At 38.2% G+C, this 16,866-nt stretch overlaps 1 pseudogene; it reads right to left on the bottom strand.

Moving 5' to 3' along the window:
- On the bottom strand, positions 1-1,356 carry LOC127484804 (heterogeneous nuclear ribonucleoprotein D-like pseudogene; annotated as a pseudogene).
- Positions 1,357-16,866: the final 15,510 nt, after the last annotated feature.

A 16,866-nucleotide genomic window follows, 5' to 3' on the forward strand; every position in this document is an offset into this window, starting at 1 on the left:
TCATCTTAGACTAACATAAGACCAATCTTCAATGCTACCCTGCAAGATGGATTCCTTTAGCCATTCCTGTTTTCTCCAAAGATCTCCCTTAGCATGGCTGGCATTTGTTGTAGTGATTGCCACCCCTCGAGATGTCTTGCTGTAAGTGTTGTGTTGATCACTGTTATCAGCATATCCTTGTCCACATCTACTGTTCCTATAGATATAGTCAGGTAAACTTATCCATCATAACCACTATAGTTTTGATCACCACCATAGGCACTATTGTAATTTACATATCCTTGATCACAATAGTTACTAAATCCTTGGTTCCAGTTTTGTCCCTGATCTCAGCCAAGATCCCTACTAGCACTTCTTAGTAATTTTTGCTAATTCTGTCACTGCCTTTTTAGGTGGTACAATTTGATTTAGCACTTCCCAGAACCAACATGATGTTACCCGCTTTCTCACAATTTCTTTACAGGCTCTACATCTGTATATGTGATAAAACAAAGTCCTTTTCTTTCATTTGTTTTTGTATCCAGGGAAAGTTCAACATTTTCAGTCTCTCCAAAGGATCCAAAATATTCTTTTTTAGTGATTTATTTATTTGAAAGTCAGAGTTACAAAGATGGTGAGAGAGAGAGAGAGAGAGAGAGAGATCTTCCATCTGCTGGATCACTCTCCAAATGACTATGGCAGCCAGGGCTGGGCCATGATGAAACCAGGAGCCAGGGGCTTCATCAGGATCTCCCACATGGATGACGGGGGTCCAAGCACTTGGCACCATCTCCCACTGCTTTCCCAGGTGCATTAGCAGGGAGCTGGATCAGAAGTGGAGCAGCTGGGTCTTGAACTAGCATTCAAATTGGATGCCAGCACTAAGGACAAGCAGCTCGACCTGCTGTGCCAAACTAACAGTCCCCCTAAATATTCTTTTGTTTGCTGTTCAGAAGGATCTAGGCTCAATCTGCCCACAAAAAAATCTTTTAGGGGGTTCTTTCCCTTTAAACTTTGGCCCAAAACTTTATTAACACTAATAGCATCTTTAAAAAAAAAACAAATCCAAATCCTTTTGATCTTCCAGTGACTAGATACGTTTTCATCATACAATATACAACTTATTCGAGACAAGTGTTCAGTCAGATCTTTCTTAATCGTGTCCCAGTTCAAGCCTCCGAAAAACATTTTGCCATCATCCTGCTGATTCTTGCTTGCATTGATCTTGGATTCTCCTGCAAATTCCTGTGTGTTTTGGTACTCGTTCACATGATCCATCTTGGCAGAGTGGTCGACAGCAAGGTGTTGGCATGTGGTGTGGGTAGCTGCAGCAAAGGCAGCAGAGAATTGTATGGAGCTGGATTTAAAATGGAGTCAAAGAAGCCAGGCGCATCCTAAATCCATTTACTAGCAAGGGTAAGAAAACACCATTTTTGACTTAGACAAATCAAGATCTTCCACTGAGCTAATTAAGGCTCTGATAAAAGAGGTGGGCATTGTTAGTGGAGAGACAACTGCCAATCTTGGCTACAATAGGGAAGCCGATATCTGGGAAACACGTGAATTTCCACGTATAGGACTCAGTGTTAATGTATTAAAAGAGTTGCATGAAAAGAGGATGTAGGAAAATGAGTTGTTAAATCAAAGGAATGGCACTTTCACAGGAGAATTCCATACTTCAATCTAAAGGCCAAGGGTATCTGCTAAATCCAATAAAGGAAGGAACCTTCCTTAAGCCCTTCAAATCAGCCCACACATATGTCTATGCCCAGAAAGCTCTGGAGAATAAGAAAGTATGGGGGTCGTGTTCTCTTGACATTAGATCACAGGGTATGATGCTTTATTTTATTTTATTATTTATTTATTTATTTATTTGAAAGAGTTACAGAGAGTTAGAGACAGAGAAAGAAAGGTCTTCCATCTACTGGTTCACTCCCCAAATGGCTGCAATGGCCCAGGGTGAGCTGATCGGAAGCCAGAAAGCTAGAGCTTCCTCCGGGTCTCCCATGTGGGTTCAGAAGCACAAGGACTTGGGCCATCTTCTGCTGCTTTCCCAGGCCATAGCAGAGAGCTGTATCAGAAGTGGAGTAGCAGAGACTCAAACCGGAGCCCATATGGGATGCCGGCACTGCAGGATGAGGCTTTAACCCCTGCACCACAGCACCAGCCCCATTATGATGTTTTCTTGCAACAGTACAGAGAAGGGAACAGGTGCATGACATAATTCCTACATGAAAGAGAAAAGAGATCAATACCAGGGGAGCAGCTGGGCAGTCCAGGCAACGATGGCAGAGAAATGAAATGTCATCGTGATTCAGCTGGAATTTAACCAAGCGGGCAGCCCAGCAGAAAGGAAGCCAAGCAAACTATTTTGTGAGGGCCATTAACTATGTAGGAAACCTGTCATGAACGGCAAGATATAGCCATGAGGAAGAGATCATGGTGGCTAACAGAAGAGACTTTGGAGTCAGGAAGACCTGGGTTCCAATTCAACCTCTCTCTCTGCAAATGTGCAATTTCAACAAAGTACTTAACTCTGAGCCTTTGGTAGAGAGCTCTCTTAGACCCCATTAAGATAAAATATAGAGGAAAAGAGATGGGGATGATTGGGGAGTTCCTCCTTAAAATTTCAGAGCCACATTTCCCAAAGTCAGTATAAAAACTGAAACCATAATTCTACTCCTTAGAGAAATAGCTGTTGAGCAATGGTAACTAGTTGAATCCTAGAAAGACTTAGAGCAAAAAGCAAGTCATTGGGAAACATGTTAGAACTCATAACTCTTCTCTGTGGAAGAATGGCGTTTTGTTCTTACTATATAATTTCCTTCATCATTTTATCCCAAACTACACATTCTCTACACACATGCCCTGTATTTGCATACATGATTCATGACTGTCAGAAATACTCACAAAATAAGGTGGCTTAAATGAGATAAATATTTATCTGTCCTCTGATAGTCTGGACATTATATCCCAGGTCATCCCAGGTATAAGGATTTAGAAAAGACACATTTTTCCACTGTATTCTTTGTCATTTTTTGAAATATGATCTCCATCTTATGGTCCTATCTGGCTTCTCCAGCTCTTGCCATCATATCTACATTCTGGTCACTGGAAATGGAAGGTCATATAGGGGAGGATAGGTAATGAGCAAAAAGTTAGCGTTCTTTACAGATATTGCCCTTGACTTAAACACCCAAATCTTTCTCTCATCGTAGAGAGATGGAAAAAAAACGCAAAATTCCTTCCAGTCACTACATTTGGCTCCAAAGTCTAGGATCTACGGATGATGCTCAGTCTTTTTCATCAGATCAGAAGGTAGTTTCACATAGTCTTGTGACCTATAAACTATGGGATAAGCTATCTACCCCTTTACCCCTAACACCCAATGCGTATTAGTGGAATAGAAACAAGCAGGTGCAAAAATGCTTTCATTTGGAAAAGGGAAAAATAAGAAATACACAAAAGCCCCTACTACAAAACAATTTTGATGTCTCAGTGGGCAGGAGTTGTAAAAAAAAAAATTGTCTGCTATGGCAATGGAAATAAGTTTGTTGTTTAGCTCTGGAGATTCCTGAATCTGTTTCCTGGGAGAAAAACTTTTATATGTTCGTATGTGCACCCTCTGGCTTTTCTATCTGGCTCTTTGGTGTTTCTTATTATCTATAGCCAGTTGTGAAGTGAGCATTGAAGAATATTCTTTCATGCAAATGATTCAGCTTTCATACTCTACCTCTTGTTTTAGTTCTGGAACTCATAGCTGGTTTGGGGATTTAAAATACTATATGTCTGCAAGCCAGGAGAGCAAATTCTTTGGCAATACGATTTACCCAAAAATGTATATCTCCATTCCCTCCTTGCTCTTTGTGCACTTATGGTGACATAAATTGCATCTTAATACCTTGTATGCCCATCAGATTTATAATTATGGCTTTATGCATGTGTATTTTAAATGAGATAGGAAAAAGAATTACATACAAACATGTAGCATATTTTATATTTACCCATAGAGTTACTTTTATCAGTTATCATTCCTCTTCATTCCTGTTTTACAAGTCCTCATGTAAATTTGAGTACTGTCAAGTGTCCTTTCATTTCAGCTTGAAGGACCCACTTAAGTGTTTCTGAGAAGGAAGTTATCACTCCCACTGTGGACAGCAACAGCCTTGATCACTGAGAATGCTAAGGCCAAGTTCAGCTAATGGGATTGCATGGGAGCTAGGCTGTTGCACCCCCACTGGAACTGAAACTGACACACAATACTTGACCAAGTGTCCTTGTACCACTTAAAATGAAGTTCCCTCTCCAGCAAAATCAGTCCATAACGTCTGCAAAATGTTAAAATCCCATCAAATGGGAAACATCAATGCAAAATAATTAAATACATTAAAAAGAAAGGAAATATGTCACCACCAAAGTGTTGCAATAATTTTCTCATTAACTGTTGCTCCCCAAATGGAAATCTAAAAATTACCAAAAAATTTAAAATGACTGTTTTAAGGGAGCTCAACAATCCACAAAAGAACATTAGTAGGCATCTTAATGAATCAGGAAACTAATGTGTATGAGAAAAGCATCAAAATTATAGAAATAATTAAAAAAACAGAACTTCTGGAGCTAAATAAGATGATGAGTGGCCTGCAAAATATAACAGAAGATCAATGGCATAATTGATCAAGTAGAAGAAAGAATCTGTGAACAGAAAGAGAGAACACTTTATAATATTCAGTCAGAAGAGAAAAAAAGAAATCAGAACAAAAAAGAATGAAGAAAGTCAATAGTATTTATGGGTTACCATCAAAAAAACAGAAACATTCACATCGTAAGGGTGAAAGAAGAAATGAGAAAGAAAAGGACCGAGAGCTTACTTAAAAAGAAATAATGCCTTTCTCTCTGTCTCTCCCTCTCACTGTCTGTAATTCTACCTCGCAAATAAAAAAAAAATTTTTTTTTAAATCTTATAAAGGGAGGAGGCGGCGCTGTGGTGCAGTAGGTTAATCCTCCACCTGCGGTGCCGGCATCCCATATGGGCAATGGTTCTAGTCCTGGCTGCTCCACTTCCAATCCAGCTCTGTGCAGTGGCCTGGGAAAGCAGTAGAAGATGGTCCAAGTGCTTGGGCCCCTGCACCCACGTGGGAGACTTGAAAGAAGCTCCTGGCTCCTAGCTTTCAAAGTCCTGAGAAGAAAATAATTACAAAGAATACTTTACACAACAAAGCCATCCATCAGAAATGAGAAAAGAAAAACTGTCCTAGACAGGGAAAAGCTAAGAAAACCATCACTACTAGAGCTGCCTTACCAGAAATGCTAAAGGGGATACTTCCTTATGTTAAAACACAAAAATATAAACTCACTGGTAACATATGTGTATAGTCAAAAAGTAAATGATAAAATGAATTAAAATGCCTCAACTATAATACTTTACTAATTGGTGAAATTGTGAAATTAAAAACATAAAATGAGGGGAAATAAAAGTATAGATTTTATATGTGATGGAAGGGAGGATGTTATCAGCAAGAAACAGCAGTTAAAACTTTAAGATACTATATATAAGCATCTTGATAACTATAAAACAAAAATATATAGTAGATACACAAAAAATAAATAACAAAAAGCACATTATTACATAAAATAATTAAATCACAAAATAGTAGCAAGAGAGGAAGAAAAAAAAATGAAGAATCTTTTTTTAAACTTTTATTTAATGAATATAAATTTCCAAAGTACGACTTATGGATTACAATGGCTTCCCCCCCATACCGTCCCTCCCACCCACAACCCTCCCCTTTCCCACTCCCTCTCCCCTTCCATTCACATCAAGATTCATTTTCGATTATCTTAATATACAGAAGATCAGCTTAGTATACATTAAGTATGGATTTCAACAGTTTGCTCCCACGCAGAAACATAAAGTGAAAAATAATAGATGATTTTTTTAAATGATGATGAAATCAGAGCAGACCTATTGTCATATTTAATCCCAGTGAGAGTCAAGTTGGGAATTGATAATTTCTTTTTTTTTTTTTTACAGAGGATCAGTTTAGTATGCATTAAGTAAAGATTTCAACAGTTTGCACCCCCATAGAAACACAGAGTGAAATATATTGTTTGAGTACTCGTTATAGCATTAAATCTCAATGCACAGCACATTAAGGACAGAGATCCTACATGAGGAGTAAGTGCACAGTGACTCCTGTTGTTGACTTTACCAATTGACACTCCTGTCTATGGCATCAGTAATCTCCCTATGGTCCAGTCATGAGTTTCCAAGGCTATGGAAGCCCTCTGAGTTCTCCGACTCTTATCTTGTTTAGACAAGGTCATAGTCAAAGTGGAGGTTCTCTCCTCCCTTCAGAGAAAGGTACCTCCTTCTTTGATGACCTGTTCTTTCCACTGGGATCTCACTCACAGAGATCTTTTGCCAGAGTGTCTTGGCTTTCCATGCCTGAAATACTCTCATGGGCTTTTCAGCCAGATCCGAATGCCTTTAGGGCTGATTCTGAGGCCAGAGTGCTATTTAGGACATCTGCCATTCTATGAGTCTGCTGAGTATCTCACTTCCCATGTTGGATCACTCTCCCCTTTATTTATTCTATCGGTTAGTGTTAGCAGGTACTAGACTTGTTTATGTGCTCCCTTTGACTCTTAGTCCTTTCATTATGATCAATTGTGAACTGAAATTGATCACTTGGACTAGTGAGATGGCATTGGTACATGCCACCTTGATGGGATTGAATTGGAATCCCCTGGTATGTTTCTAACTCTACCATTTGGGGCAAGTCAGCTTGAGCATGTCCCAAATTATACATCTCTTCCCTCTCTTATTCCCACTCTTATGTTTAACAGGTATCACATTTCAGTTAATTTTCAACACTTAAGAATAACTGTGTATTAATTACAGAATTAAACCAGTCATATTAAGTAGAACAGACAAAAAAACTACTGAGAGGGATAATGTATTAAGTTGTTCATTAACAGTCAGGGCTATGCTGATCAAGTCACCGTTTCCCATAGTGTCCATTTCATGAAGAATCTTTTTTTAACAGTCAGAAAAGAATCCATAAAATGGCTAAAGTAAATCTGCTCCTATTATGCATTGCTGTGAATGTAAATGGATTGAATTTTTCAATCCAGAGTTACAGAGTGGCTGAATGGATTTACAAAAATAATGTAGCTTTACACTACCTACAAGAGACTCACTTTAGCTTTAAAGATGAAAATCAGGGAATATAAAGAGATATTTCATGCAAATGGTAATTGATAGAGAACAGAAGTAGCTGTACTTATATGAGACAAAGGAGACTTTAGATAAAGACAATAGATAAAGAAGAACATTATATGATGATAAAGGGATCAATACATCAAGAGGACATAACAGGCAGGCACCTGGCTCACTAGGGTAATCCTCCGCCTGCGGCGCTGGCACCCCGGGGTTCTGGTCCTGGTTGGGGCACCAGATTCTGTCCCGGTTGCTCCTCTTCTAGTCCAGCTCTCTGCTGTAGCCCGGGAGTGCAGTGGAGGATGGCCCAGGTCCTTGGGCTCTGCACCCAAATGGGAGACCAGGAGGAGGCACCTGGCTCCTGGCTTCAGATCAGCGCAGCCCACCAGCCACAATGTGCCAGCCATAGCGGCCACCTGGGGGGTGAACCAACGGAAAAAGCAACCTTTCTCTCTGTCTCTCTCTCTCATTGTATAACTCTGCCTGTCAAAAAAAAGAGGACATAACAATTATAAATATATATGCACCCAACATCACAGCACCTGAATATCTAAAGCAAAAATTAACAGATACGAAAGGACAGATAGCATTATTACATTATTAAGTGACTCAGTATTCCTCTTTAACAATTGGCAGATAATCCAGACAGAAAATCAACAAGGAAACAGTGGTATTAACCTACACCTTGGACCAAAAAACCAGACGTACATGGAACGTTCCACGCAATAGCTGCAGAACACACATTCATTTAAAGCACACACAGAACATTTCTCCGGGATACATCCTATTTTCATTCTATTTTCAGTCACAAAACAAGTATTAACAAATTCAAGAAGTTTGAAATTATGTCAAGTGTCTTTTCCAACCACAATGTTAAGAAACTAGAAACCAATAACAAGTAAAACTGGAAAATTTACAAATATGTGGTAAACAACACACTCTTCAACAGCCAAAGGGCCAAAGAAGAAATCAAAAGGGAAATAAAAGAACTTAAATGAACAATAGAAATATAACATCCCAAAATTTATGGGTTGCAGTAATAGAAGTTCTAAGCGAAACTTTATAGTTATAAATGTCTATACTAAGAAAAGTAAAATACCATAAGTGAGGAAATCAACTTTATATCTTAAGGAGCTACAAAGAAACAAACTAAGCCAAAAGGCAAAAGTAAGGAAATAATAAAGATCAGAGATGAAATAAATAAAATAAATGCTAGAAAAACAATATAGTCGATCAATAAAGCCAAGAGTTTTGTCAAAAGATATAAAAACTGTAGCTAGACTTAGAGAAAAAGAGGATTCCCATAAATAAAATTATAAATGAAAAAGAAGACATTAAAATTGATAACAGAAATAAAAAGTATCATAAAAGTGGTTATGAATAATTATGCGCCCACAAATTGACTAATCAAGTAGAAACAGGGTAATTGCTAGAAACATACAGAGTGACACAGATAAAGAGATCGTCCATCCACTGTTTCACTCCCAAAATGGCTGCAACAGCCAAGGCTGGTCTGGGTTGAAACCAGGAGCCTGAAACTCCATCTGGGTCTCCCATGTAAGATGCAGGGGTCAAGTACTTGGGACCATTTTCTGCTGCCTTCCCAGGTACATTAGCAGGGGTTTGATCAAAAGCAGAGTAGCCTGAACTTGAGCTGCCACTCTGATATGGGATGCTGGCATAACAGGCAGTGGGTTAATCCACTATGCCTCAATGCTGGTCCCCCAGTTTCTAAAATGGCAAAAGGACCGTCATAGACATTTCTCCAAAGGAGACATACAAATGACCACTTTGTATGAAAAGATGTTCAACTTCACTAATCATCAGAGAGCTTTCACTTTGCTTATGGCCTTGTTGAAATACTGACAGATTTTGTGGATTCAAAAGGTTTCCATAGCCCAGGCAGCTCCTGTCAAGAGCCTCGGGTGATAGGAGAGGGAATAGGTGGTGGGACGGTTTGGGGGTGGGAGGGCGGGTATGGGGGTAAGAACCGCTATAATCCAAAAGCTGTACCTATGAAATGTATATTTATTAAATAAAAGCTTCCTATGGAAAAAAAAGAAATAATAAAAAAGAGCCTCAGGTGATCACTGATGTCATACATGAGAGTGATAATTGTTAAATTAACAAGAGTCACTGTGCACTATCTCCCCATGCAGGACCTCTGTCCTTAAAGAGCTGGATTATGAGACTTATAGTAAAACTTGTTCTCAAAGAATTACATCATTCTAGTGTATTAAGTGGAGGATATTCTTATGTCACACAAATTATAGTTATGTCTAAGTGCTAGCAAAAGATGTACCATTCTTGGGTTCCTCTTTAAAGGTAATTAAGTTTCAAAAAATAAATAAAAGCGAAATTACCACCGAGATGTAACAACTTCAAACAGCCCTTGTCTGGACTGTTGAGGAACAGCTTTTGTTCTTGGTTTTCTTTTATCTTTGTTTATTTTGGATTTTGGGTTTTTTGTTTGTTTTGATTTTTTTTTTCTCTTTTTTTTCCCTCATACAAAGTGCTGTACTCTTTACCTAGAACAGAGTTAATCTTCTGTGTATAAAGTTAAATGAAAATAGACCTTAGTAATAAACGAAACTGGAAAAAAGAGAAAGAAGAGGAAGTTGGGTAGGAGTGTGGGTGCAAGGGTGGGTATGGTGGGAAGGATTACTGTGTTCCTAAAGTTGTATCTATGAAAAGTATGCAAATAAAAATTTTTTAAAAATTAAAATTACAATGATATCGATATCACTTCAAACTCTTTATGATTGTTTTCAAAAGGACATGACAAGTATTAGTGAGGGTGTGGAGGAAAGGGAAACATTCCTTGTACACTCTTGGTAGGGATATACATTGTTACAGCCACTATGCCCAGAAGTGCAGGAGTCCCTTAAAATAATTAAAAATAGAACTGTCATATAATCCAATAATCTGTCTTCAGGATATATACCTGAAAGAAACAAACAAAAAAACAATATATTGCATAGATAGCTGTGCTCATGTTTATTGCCACATTACTTACAGTATTCAAGACAGGAAAACAATCCAAATATTCCCATAGACAAAGAGATTGTTATCTATACATACACACGAACTTGGAAAAGTTAATGAAATTTTTTAAAATTAAAATATATATACAGTTTTTCATAAAAGGCATTTTCCATGAACTTGGTGAAGAACATGTGTGGGGGGAGGGTGTGTATGTGCATGTAAAACATATAATGAATTATTCTCCATCCCTACAAAAGAAGGAAATCCCATCATTTGCAACATGTATGATCCTTGAGTAAATTATGCTGAGTTAAATAAGCCAGAGAGATAAATATTGTATGATCTCACTTTTATGTGGAATCTAAAAAGTTTGAACACATAGAAACAGAGTAGAATGATGTTTGTCCCAGGGTATAGGGATTTGGGGGAAATTGAGATGTTGATCTAAGGGTGCAAAAACTTGTAGCTGTAAGATGCATGAGACTGGGGACCTAATGTACAACATGGTGAATGCTAATAATAAAGTATTATACACTTGAAATTCACTAATGAAATACATATTAAATATTCTCACCATATAAAATGCAAGTATATGAAGTGAGAGATATAAGGCTGTTTCAAAATATTCTTTTTTTTCCTAGCTTTGTTTTTTTTTAAACTTTTATTTAATGAATATAAATTTCCAAAGTACGACTTATGGATTACAATGGCTTCCCCCCCATACCGTCCCTCCCACCCACAACCCTCCCCTTTCCCACTCCCTCTCCCCTTCCATTCACATCAAGATTCATTTTCAATTATCTAAATATACAGAAGATCAGCTTAGTATACATTAAGTATGGATTTCAACAGTTTGCTCCCACACAGAAACATAAAGTGAAAAATAATAGATGATTTTTTTAAATGATGATGAAATCAGAGCAGACCTATTGTCATGTTTAATCCCAGTGAGAGTCAAGTTGGGAATTGATAATTTTTTTTTTTTTACAGAGGATCAGTTTAGTATGCATTAAGTAAGGATTTCAACAGTTTGCACCCCCATAGAAACACAAAGTGAAATATATTGTTTGAGTACTCGTTATAGCATTAAATCTCAATGCACAGCACATTAAGGACAGAGATCCTACATGAGGAGTAAGTGCACAGTGACTCCTGTTGTTGACTTTACCAATTGACACTCCTGTCTATGGCATCAGTAATCTCCCTATGGTCCAGTCATGAGTTTCCAAGGCTATGGAAGCCCTCTGAGTTCTCCGACTCTTATCTTGTTTAGACAAGGTCATATGAAGTGAGAGATATAAGGCTGTTTCAAAATATTCTTAAAAATACATGTTGTCATACACATAATACCTAGGAAATCTTTACCTGTATGATCCCAACAATAGATGCTCATTGATTCTCAAGGTAGCACATCCATGTTTATCATGAAAGTAGTAAGATTTTATCTTTGTCCACCAGATAAACTTATCCTTTTTTTCCATTAACTTTGTAAAATTATTTATTTTGAGGGGCAGAAAGACCAAGAATGTTCCCATCCACTGGTTCATCCTCAAATGCTTGAACAGCCAAGAGGGTGATGCCATGGTCTTGGGCTGGGGAACTCAATCCAGGTCTCCCACATGGGTGGCAGAAACACAACCACTTGAGCCATCACTGCTGCCTCCCAGGTTCTGCATTAGCATGAAGCAGGAGCCAAGAATTGAGCCCAGGTATTCTGGTGTGGGAGTCAGGCATTCTAACTAGTGGCTTTAACATTAGGACAAATATCCATCTTCCCAGGAACTTTTTGAAGTATCCCTCTTTGTTAGTTTGATTGTGCTAATTATTTCACAATATATACATATATCAAATCATCCCCTGGCATACCTGGGTTCGGCTGGTTACCACTGACTGACTGGAACATATTAAGAAAAAAGATTTATTTATTTATTTGAAAAGCAGAGAGAGAGAGAGAGAGAGGGATCTTCCATCCTCTGGCTCACTCTCCAAATGACCACAACAGGTTTCCCACATAGGTGGCAGGAGACCAAGTACTTGGGCCATCATCCTCTGCTTTCCCAGGCACACTAGCAGGGAGCTAGATTAGAAATGGAGCTGCCAGAACTCAAACTGATACTCAGATAAGGTGCTGGCCATCAGAGGCGGTGGCTTCACCCACTGCACCACAATGCCAGGCCGCTGCTGCTGTCTCCTCCACTTCATCCTCCTTCTTCTTCATCTTTTTACTGGAAAATCTTAAAAGGAAATTCTTGAGAGAGGCTTAGCATCAATGTGTTTATTTCTTAATTAGGCTGTCTCTTCAAAGACATCATTTATAACTAGATTAAGTTTATCCCATTTTCAAAAGATTTTGGCAAGCAGCAACTAACACACATACCAATGTGAGATTTTTTGGCTAATACCACTGAAGTTATAGGCTCTGTTTGCATGTGATCCGGCATATATTGCTAGCAATATTGTTAATAAATGTTTTACCATGGCATGTAGGGCTACGAACATTCTAGCCTGTACCATTTGCATTTCCTCTGCATACCATTCATATGTTAATTCTTATAGTAGTTTAAAGTCCGGTACAAATTCTGTACCAGTTATGAGATATAATGTGATTTATAAGAGACCCAAAAATGCAATGAATTACAAAACAGAAACTTATTTTTCACATAAAATTCAGATAAGTGATCTAAGGGTAGTGCAAACACCTGATAGTGCTGAAAACTTGATATATGGACACTTTAAGACCTGAGATGGCTGTGTATACTTTTATCACCCTTAAAAATGCCTAGGTATTCATATAATGGTTCTGATGCTGGCTCTAGCTTCTATCTTCACTCTTGCATTTCAGCCACCAAGACAGAAAAAAAGAAAGGAGGAAAGATATTTCATTTCCCTTTCAGAAAATCAATTGGTCACCCAAACTCCTTTGGCTCAGCCTATTGACCATGATGTAGACCTGGGTATATATCCAGCTGAGAAAAAGGCTGTGAAATTTGTTTTTCACATGGAGAAATTGTGTGCCCTGCCAAAATTTCGGTGTTCTACTTAAAGGGGAAAGGGAAGAATTAATATTGGAGGCTAACTGGCAGCCTGTACACTCTCCAAGAAGTATCAATATTTTGTGCTGTTTTATATGTCAAAGAAGTCTATATCCTTGGGACAAAAGAGAAATTACCTACAGAGAGCCCAAACTAGGTCATTACAAAAGAAACATGAGTTGACATTCCCCTTAATTCCCTCACCCAGAATGTTCCTCCTACATTCTACAGTACTTGGAAGGACTGAGGGTTGGTTATATAGCTGAGGACCATAAGCTCCTCCCCATTTCCACAGGGCAAGACCCAGCAGACAGCCTGGAGCAACTCCTGAGGAGGAGTTCAAGGACAAGGAAATATTTGATTTTGAGGCATGACCCCAAAGAGTAAATTAGAGAACCTAAGGAGATGGGCTGTGATCTTCCCACTCTAGCCTGTCCAATAGAGTAGTGTCATTTTAAAGACACAAATTAGAACATTTTTATGCCCTGACTTAAACCTGCCATGGCTCTTAATTGCCTATAAGGTAAATACCAAGCTTCTTAACATAGAATACAAAATTTTCCATCATCTGATCTCCACCACTTCCCCTAACACAGTGTTCCCCAAACAGTTTGATATTTCCAGCTTCTACGCCTTTGTTTGTTACTTCTTATGTTCTCTATTAGTTAGAGTTTTTTGGTCATAAGTGATAAAAGTAAGCTACAACATATTCTAGGCACAGTAGCCAAAGTGATCCATTTAACATAAAAATCAGATCAGGACATTTCTGTGATGAAAACTCTCTAATGGATCTCCATTTTACTCAGAAGAAAGGCCAAGTGACTTACAATGATTTTTAAAGGCCAATATTATCTTGTCCCTAGCCTGATTTCTCCCCTTTTCCATAGCCACACTGGTCTCCTTGTTGTTTCTCCAACACATCAGACATGCTGCTGCCTTAAGCCTTTTGCAGCACAAACTGTTCCAGCTTCCTGGAAGGCACTTCCTCCAGAAAACTACATATTTTCCTCTCTTCTCTCCTCTTAAGACTTTGCTCAAATGCCATTTACTTAGTGAAATCAAACCTGAACACCTAATTTAAATTGCAACCTGAGCTTCGCTCAGAACTGCTGATGTTCATTACTTGCTGTACATTTTTCATTTGCACCTAACACTTTGTAGCATACATGAGTGATTGACTAATCAGTTGATTATTTTTATTTAGTTTTAAGCTGCTCTATGCACTACAATGCAAGCTCTATAAGAGGAGCAATATTTTCCTATTTTGTTCATTGGAACATATTGAGCTCTCACAATGGTGACTGACACATACCAAATAATCAATAACTGTTGAATTTCTGATTCTATGTAACCTAAACAAAAATGGGAGTTACTTAATGTTATTGGGTAATGAACAAAAATTATGGAACAATTGAAGTCCACTTTACTATCATGAATCATTGATAATTCGCTTATATCATTTATTCAAAATTTTATTTTTCAAAATCCAAAGCATATGAACATAGTTGGCCTCCCATGGGTAATTTGCACATTCCTTAACTAGTAGAAGTCAGACCATGTTTATTGAGAATTCCACCAAATTGTGCCATTGAATTAATTTACTATCTCCCCCAAAAGTGAAATTAGGTATCCTCACTAGAAAATAGGGGAATGTCTTCTGTACAGAAAATACAATAAATGGCCAATCTTCACTGCTTGAAGAAGCTTTCTGCATCTTTTCATTATAGTGAATTTCTATTCATCTTTCAAGTTTCTGTCTCCTCTTCATCCAGCTCCACCAACTTTTGGTAGATGATATAGCTCATATTTAATTAGAAAAATAGAAATAATCATATGGATTGTTCACTCATCTTCCAGAATTACATAAATCTTCTTCATCTTGGAACTGTCTTTTCCTTTCTCCTTCCCCTACATCCACAACTGATAAAGTATCCATCATCTTAAAATTCTATCCTTTCATAATTCCTATTGGATTCCATATCCTCCCACCTCACTAAAGACTCCACATCTTTAGTCATTCTTTCCTTTGCCTGCATCATCAACCTTTCCCTTCCTACTTGATCATAAATAATTCCTATCAAAATAGTAATATTTGGTGTCTCCCATCCTAAAAGCAAAGTCAAAAAAATCTCCTTTATATTAAAACACTCTAGCTCCAAGTCATGACCAACTTCTTGACAGAGTTATTCACCCCTGCACAAATCACATTTCTACAATTATCATCTACTGAAACTGCTATTAAAAGTGTCAAGGCTTTTGAGTTGTTAAATCCAGTGGATATTCCACTATCTTCATCTGACTTAATTTTTCAGCAGCATTTGGAACATGTGACAATTCTCCCAGCTTCCTCCTTGGAAGCTGTCTCTTCGCTTGTCTTCTATAACATTCCTCTTATAGCATCACTCTGATCGTTCTTTCCAAATCTTTTTTAAATTTCTCCATCTATCCCATCAATCTCCCAGGACTTGGCTTCCTCATTATCTTCACTTTTTACATTCATCTACAGGAATAATTGTTCACCACAATGATGGTAAATGTCATCTATTGGCACACAACTCCTATATTGAAATCCCTAGCTGTCTTAATCTATTTCTTGTTGCTATAACAGAATACTTGAGACTGGGAAATTTATAAAGGAAAGACGTTTATTTTGTCTCACAGTTATGGAGGCTGGGGTGTCCAAGAAGACAGCACACACATATTCTTAATTTGGGACATGCTCAATCGGACTTGCCCCAAATGGTGGAGTTAGAAACGTGCCAGGGGATTCCAACAAAATCCCATCAAGGTGGCATGTACCAATGCCATCTCACTAGTCCAAGTGATCAATTTCAGTTCACAATTGATCACACTGATAGGTCTAAGAGTCAAAGGGATCACACAAACAAGACTAGTGTCTGCTAATACTAACTGATAGAATCAAAAAGGGAGAGAACGATCCAACATGGGAAGCAGGATACACAGCAGCCTCATAGAATGGCAGATGTCCTAAATAGCACTCTGGCCTCAGAATCAGCCCTTAAGGCATTCAGATCTGGCTGAAGAGCCCATGATAGTATTTTAGGCATGGAAAGCCAAGACACTCTGGGGTAAAAAAAAAGACCTAAATGAAAGATCTCTGCGAGTGAGATCCCAGTAGAAAAAATGGGGCCATCAAAGAAGGAGGTACCTTTCTCTGAAGGGAGGAGAGAACTTCCACTTTGACTATGACCCTGTCGGAATAAGATCGAAGTCAGCGAACTCAAAAGGCTTCCATAGTCTTGGCAACTCATGACTAGAGCCCAGGGAGATTACTGACGCCATAAACATGAATGTCAAATTGTTAAGTCAACAACAGGAGTCACTGTGTACTTACTTCTCATGTGGGATCTGTCCTTAATGTGTTGTTCAATGTGAAGTAATGCTATAACTAGTACTCAAACAGTATTTTACACTTTGTGTTTCTGTGTGGGTGCAAACTGATGAAATCTTTACTTAATATATACTAAATTGATCATCTGTATATAAAGATAATTGAAAATGAATCTTGATGTGAATGGAATGGGAGAGGGAGTGGGAGATGGGAGGGGTGCGAGTGGGAGGGAAATTATGGGGAGGGAGCCATTGTAATCTATAAACTGTACTTTGGAAATTTTTATTTACTAAATAAAA

Source organism: Oryctolagus cuniculus, chromosome X (genome assembly GCF_051225735.1).
Source record: "Oryctolagus cuniculus isolate XC-2025 breed Fujian yellow rabbit chromosome X, ASM5122573v1, whole genome shotgun sequence".
NCBI lineage: Eukaryota > Metazoa > Chordata > Mammalia > Lagomorpha > Leporidae > Oryctolagus > Oryctolagus cuniculus.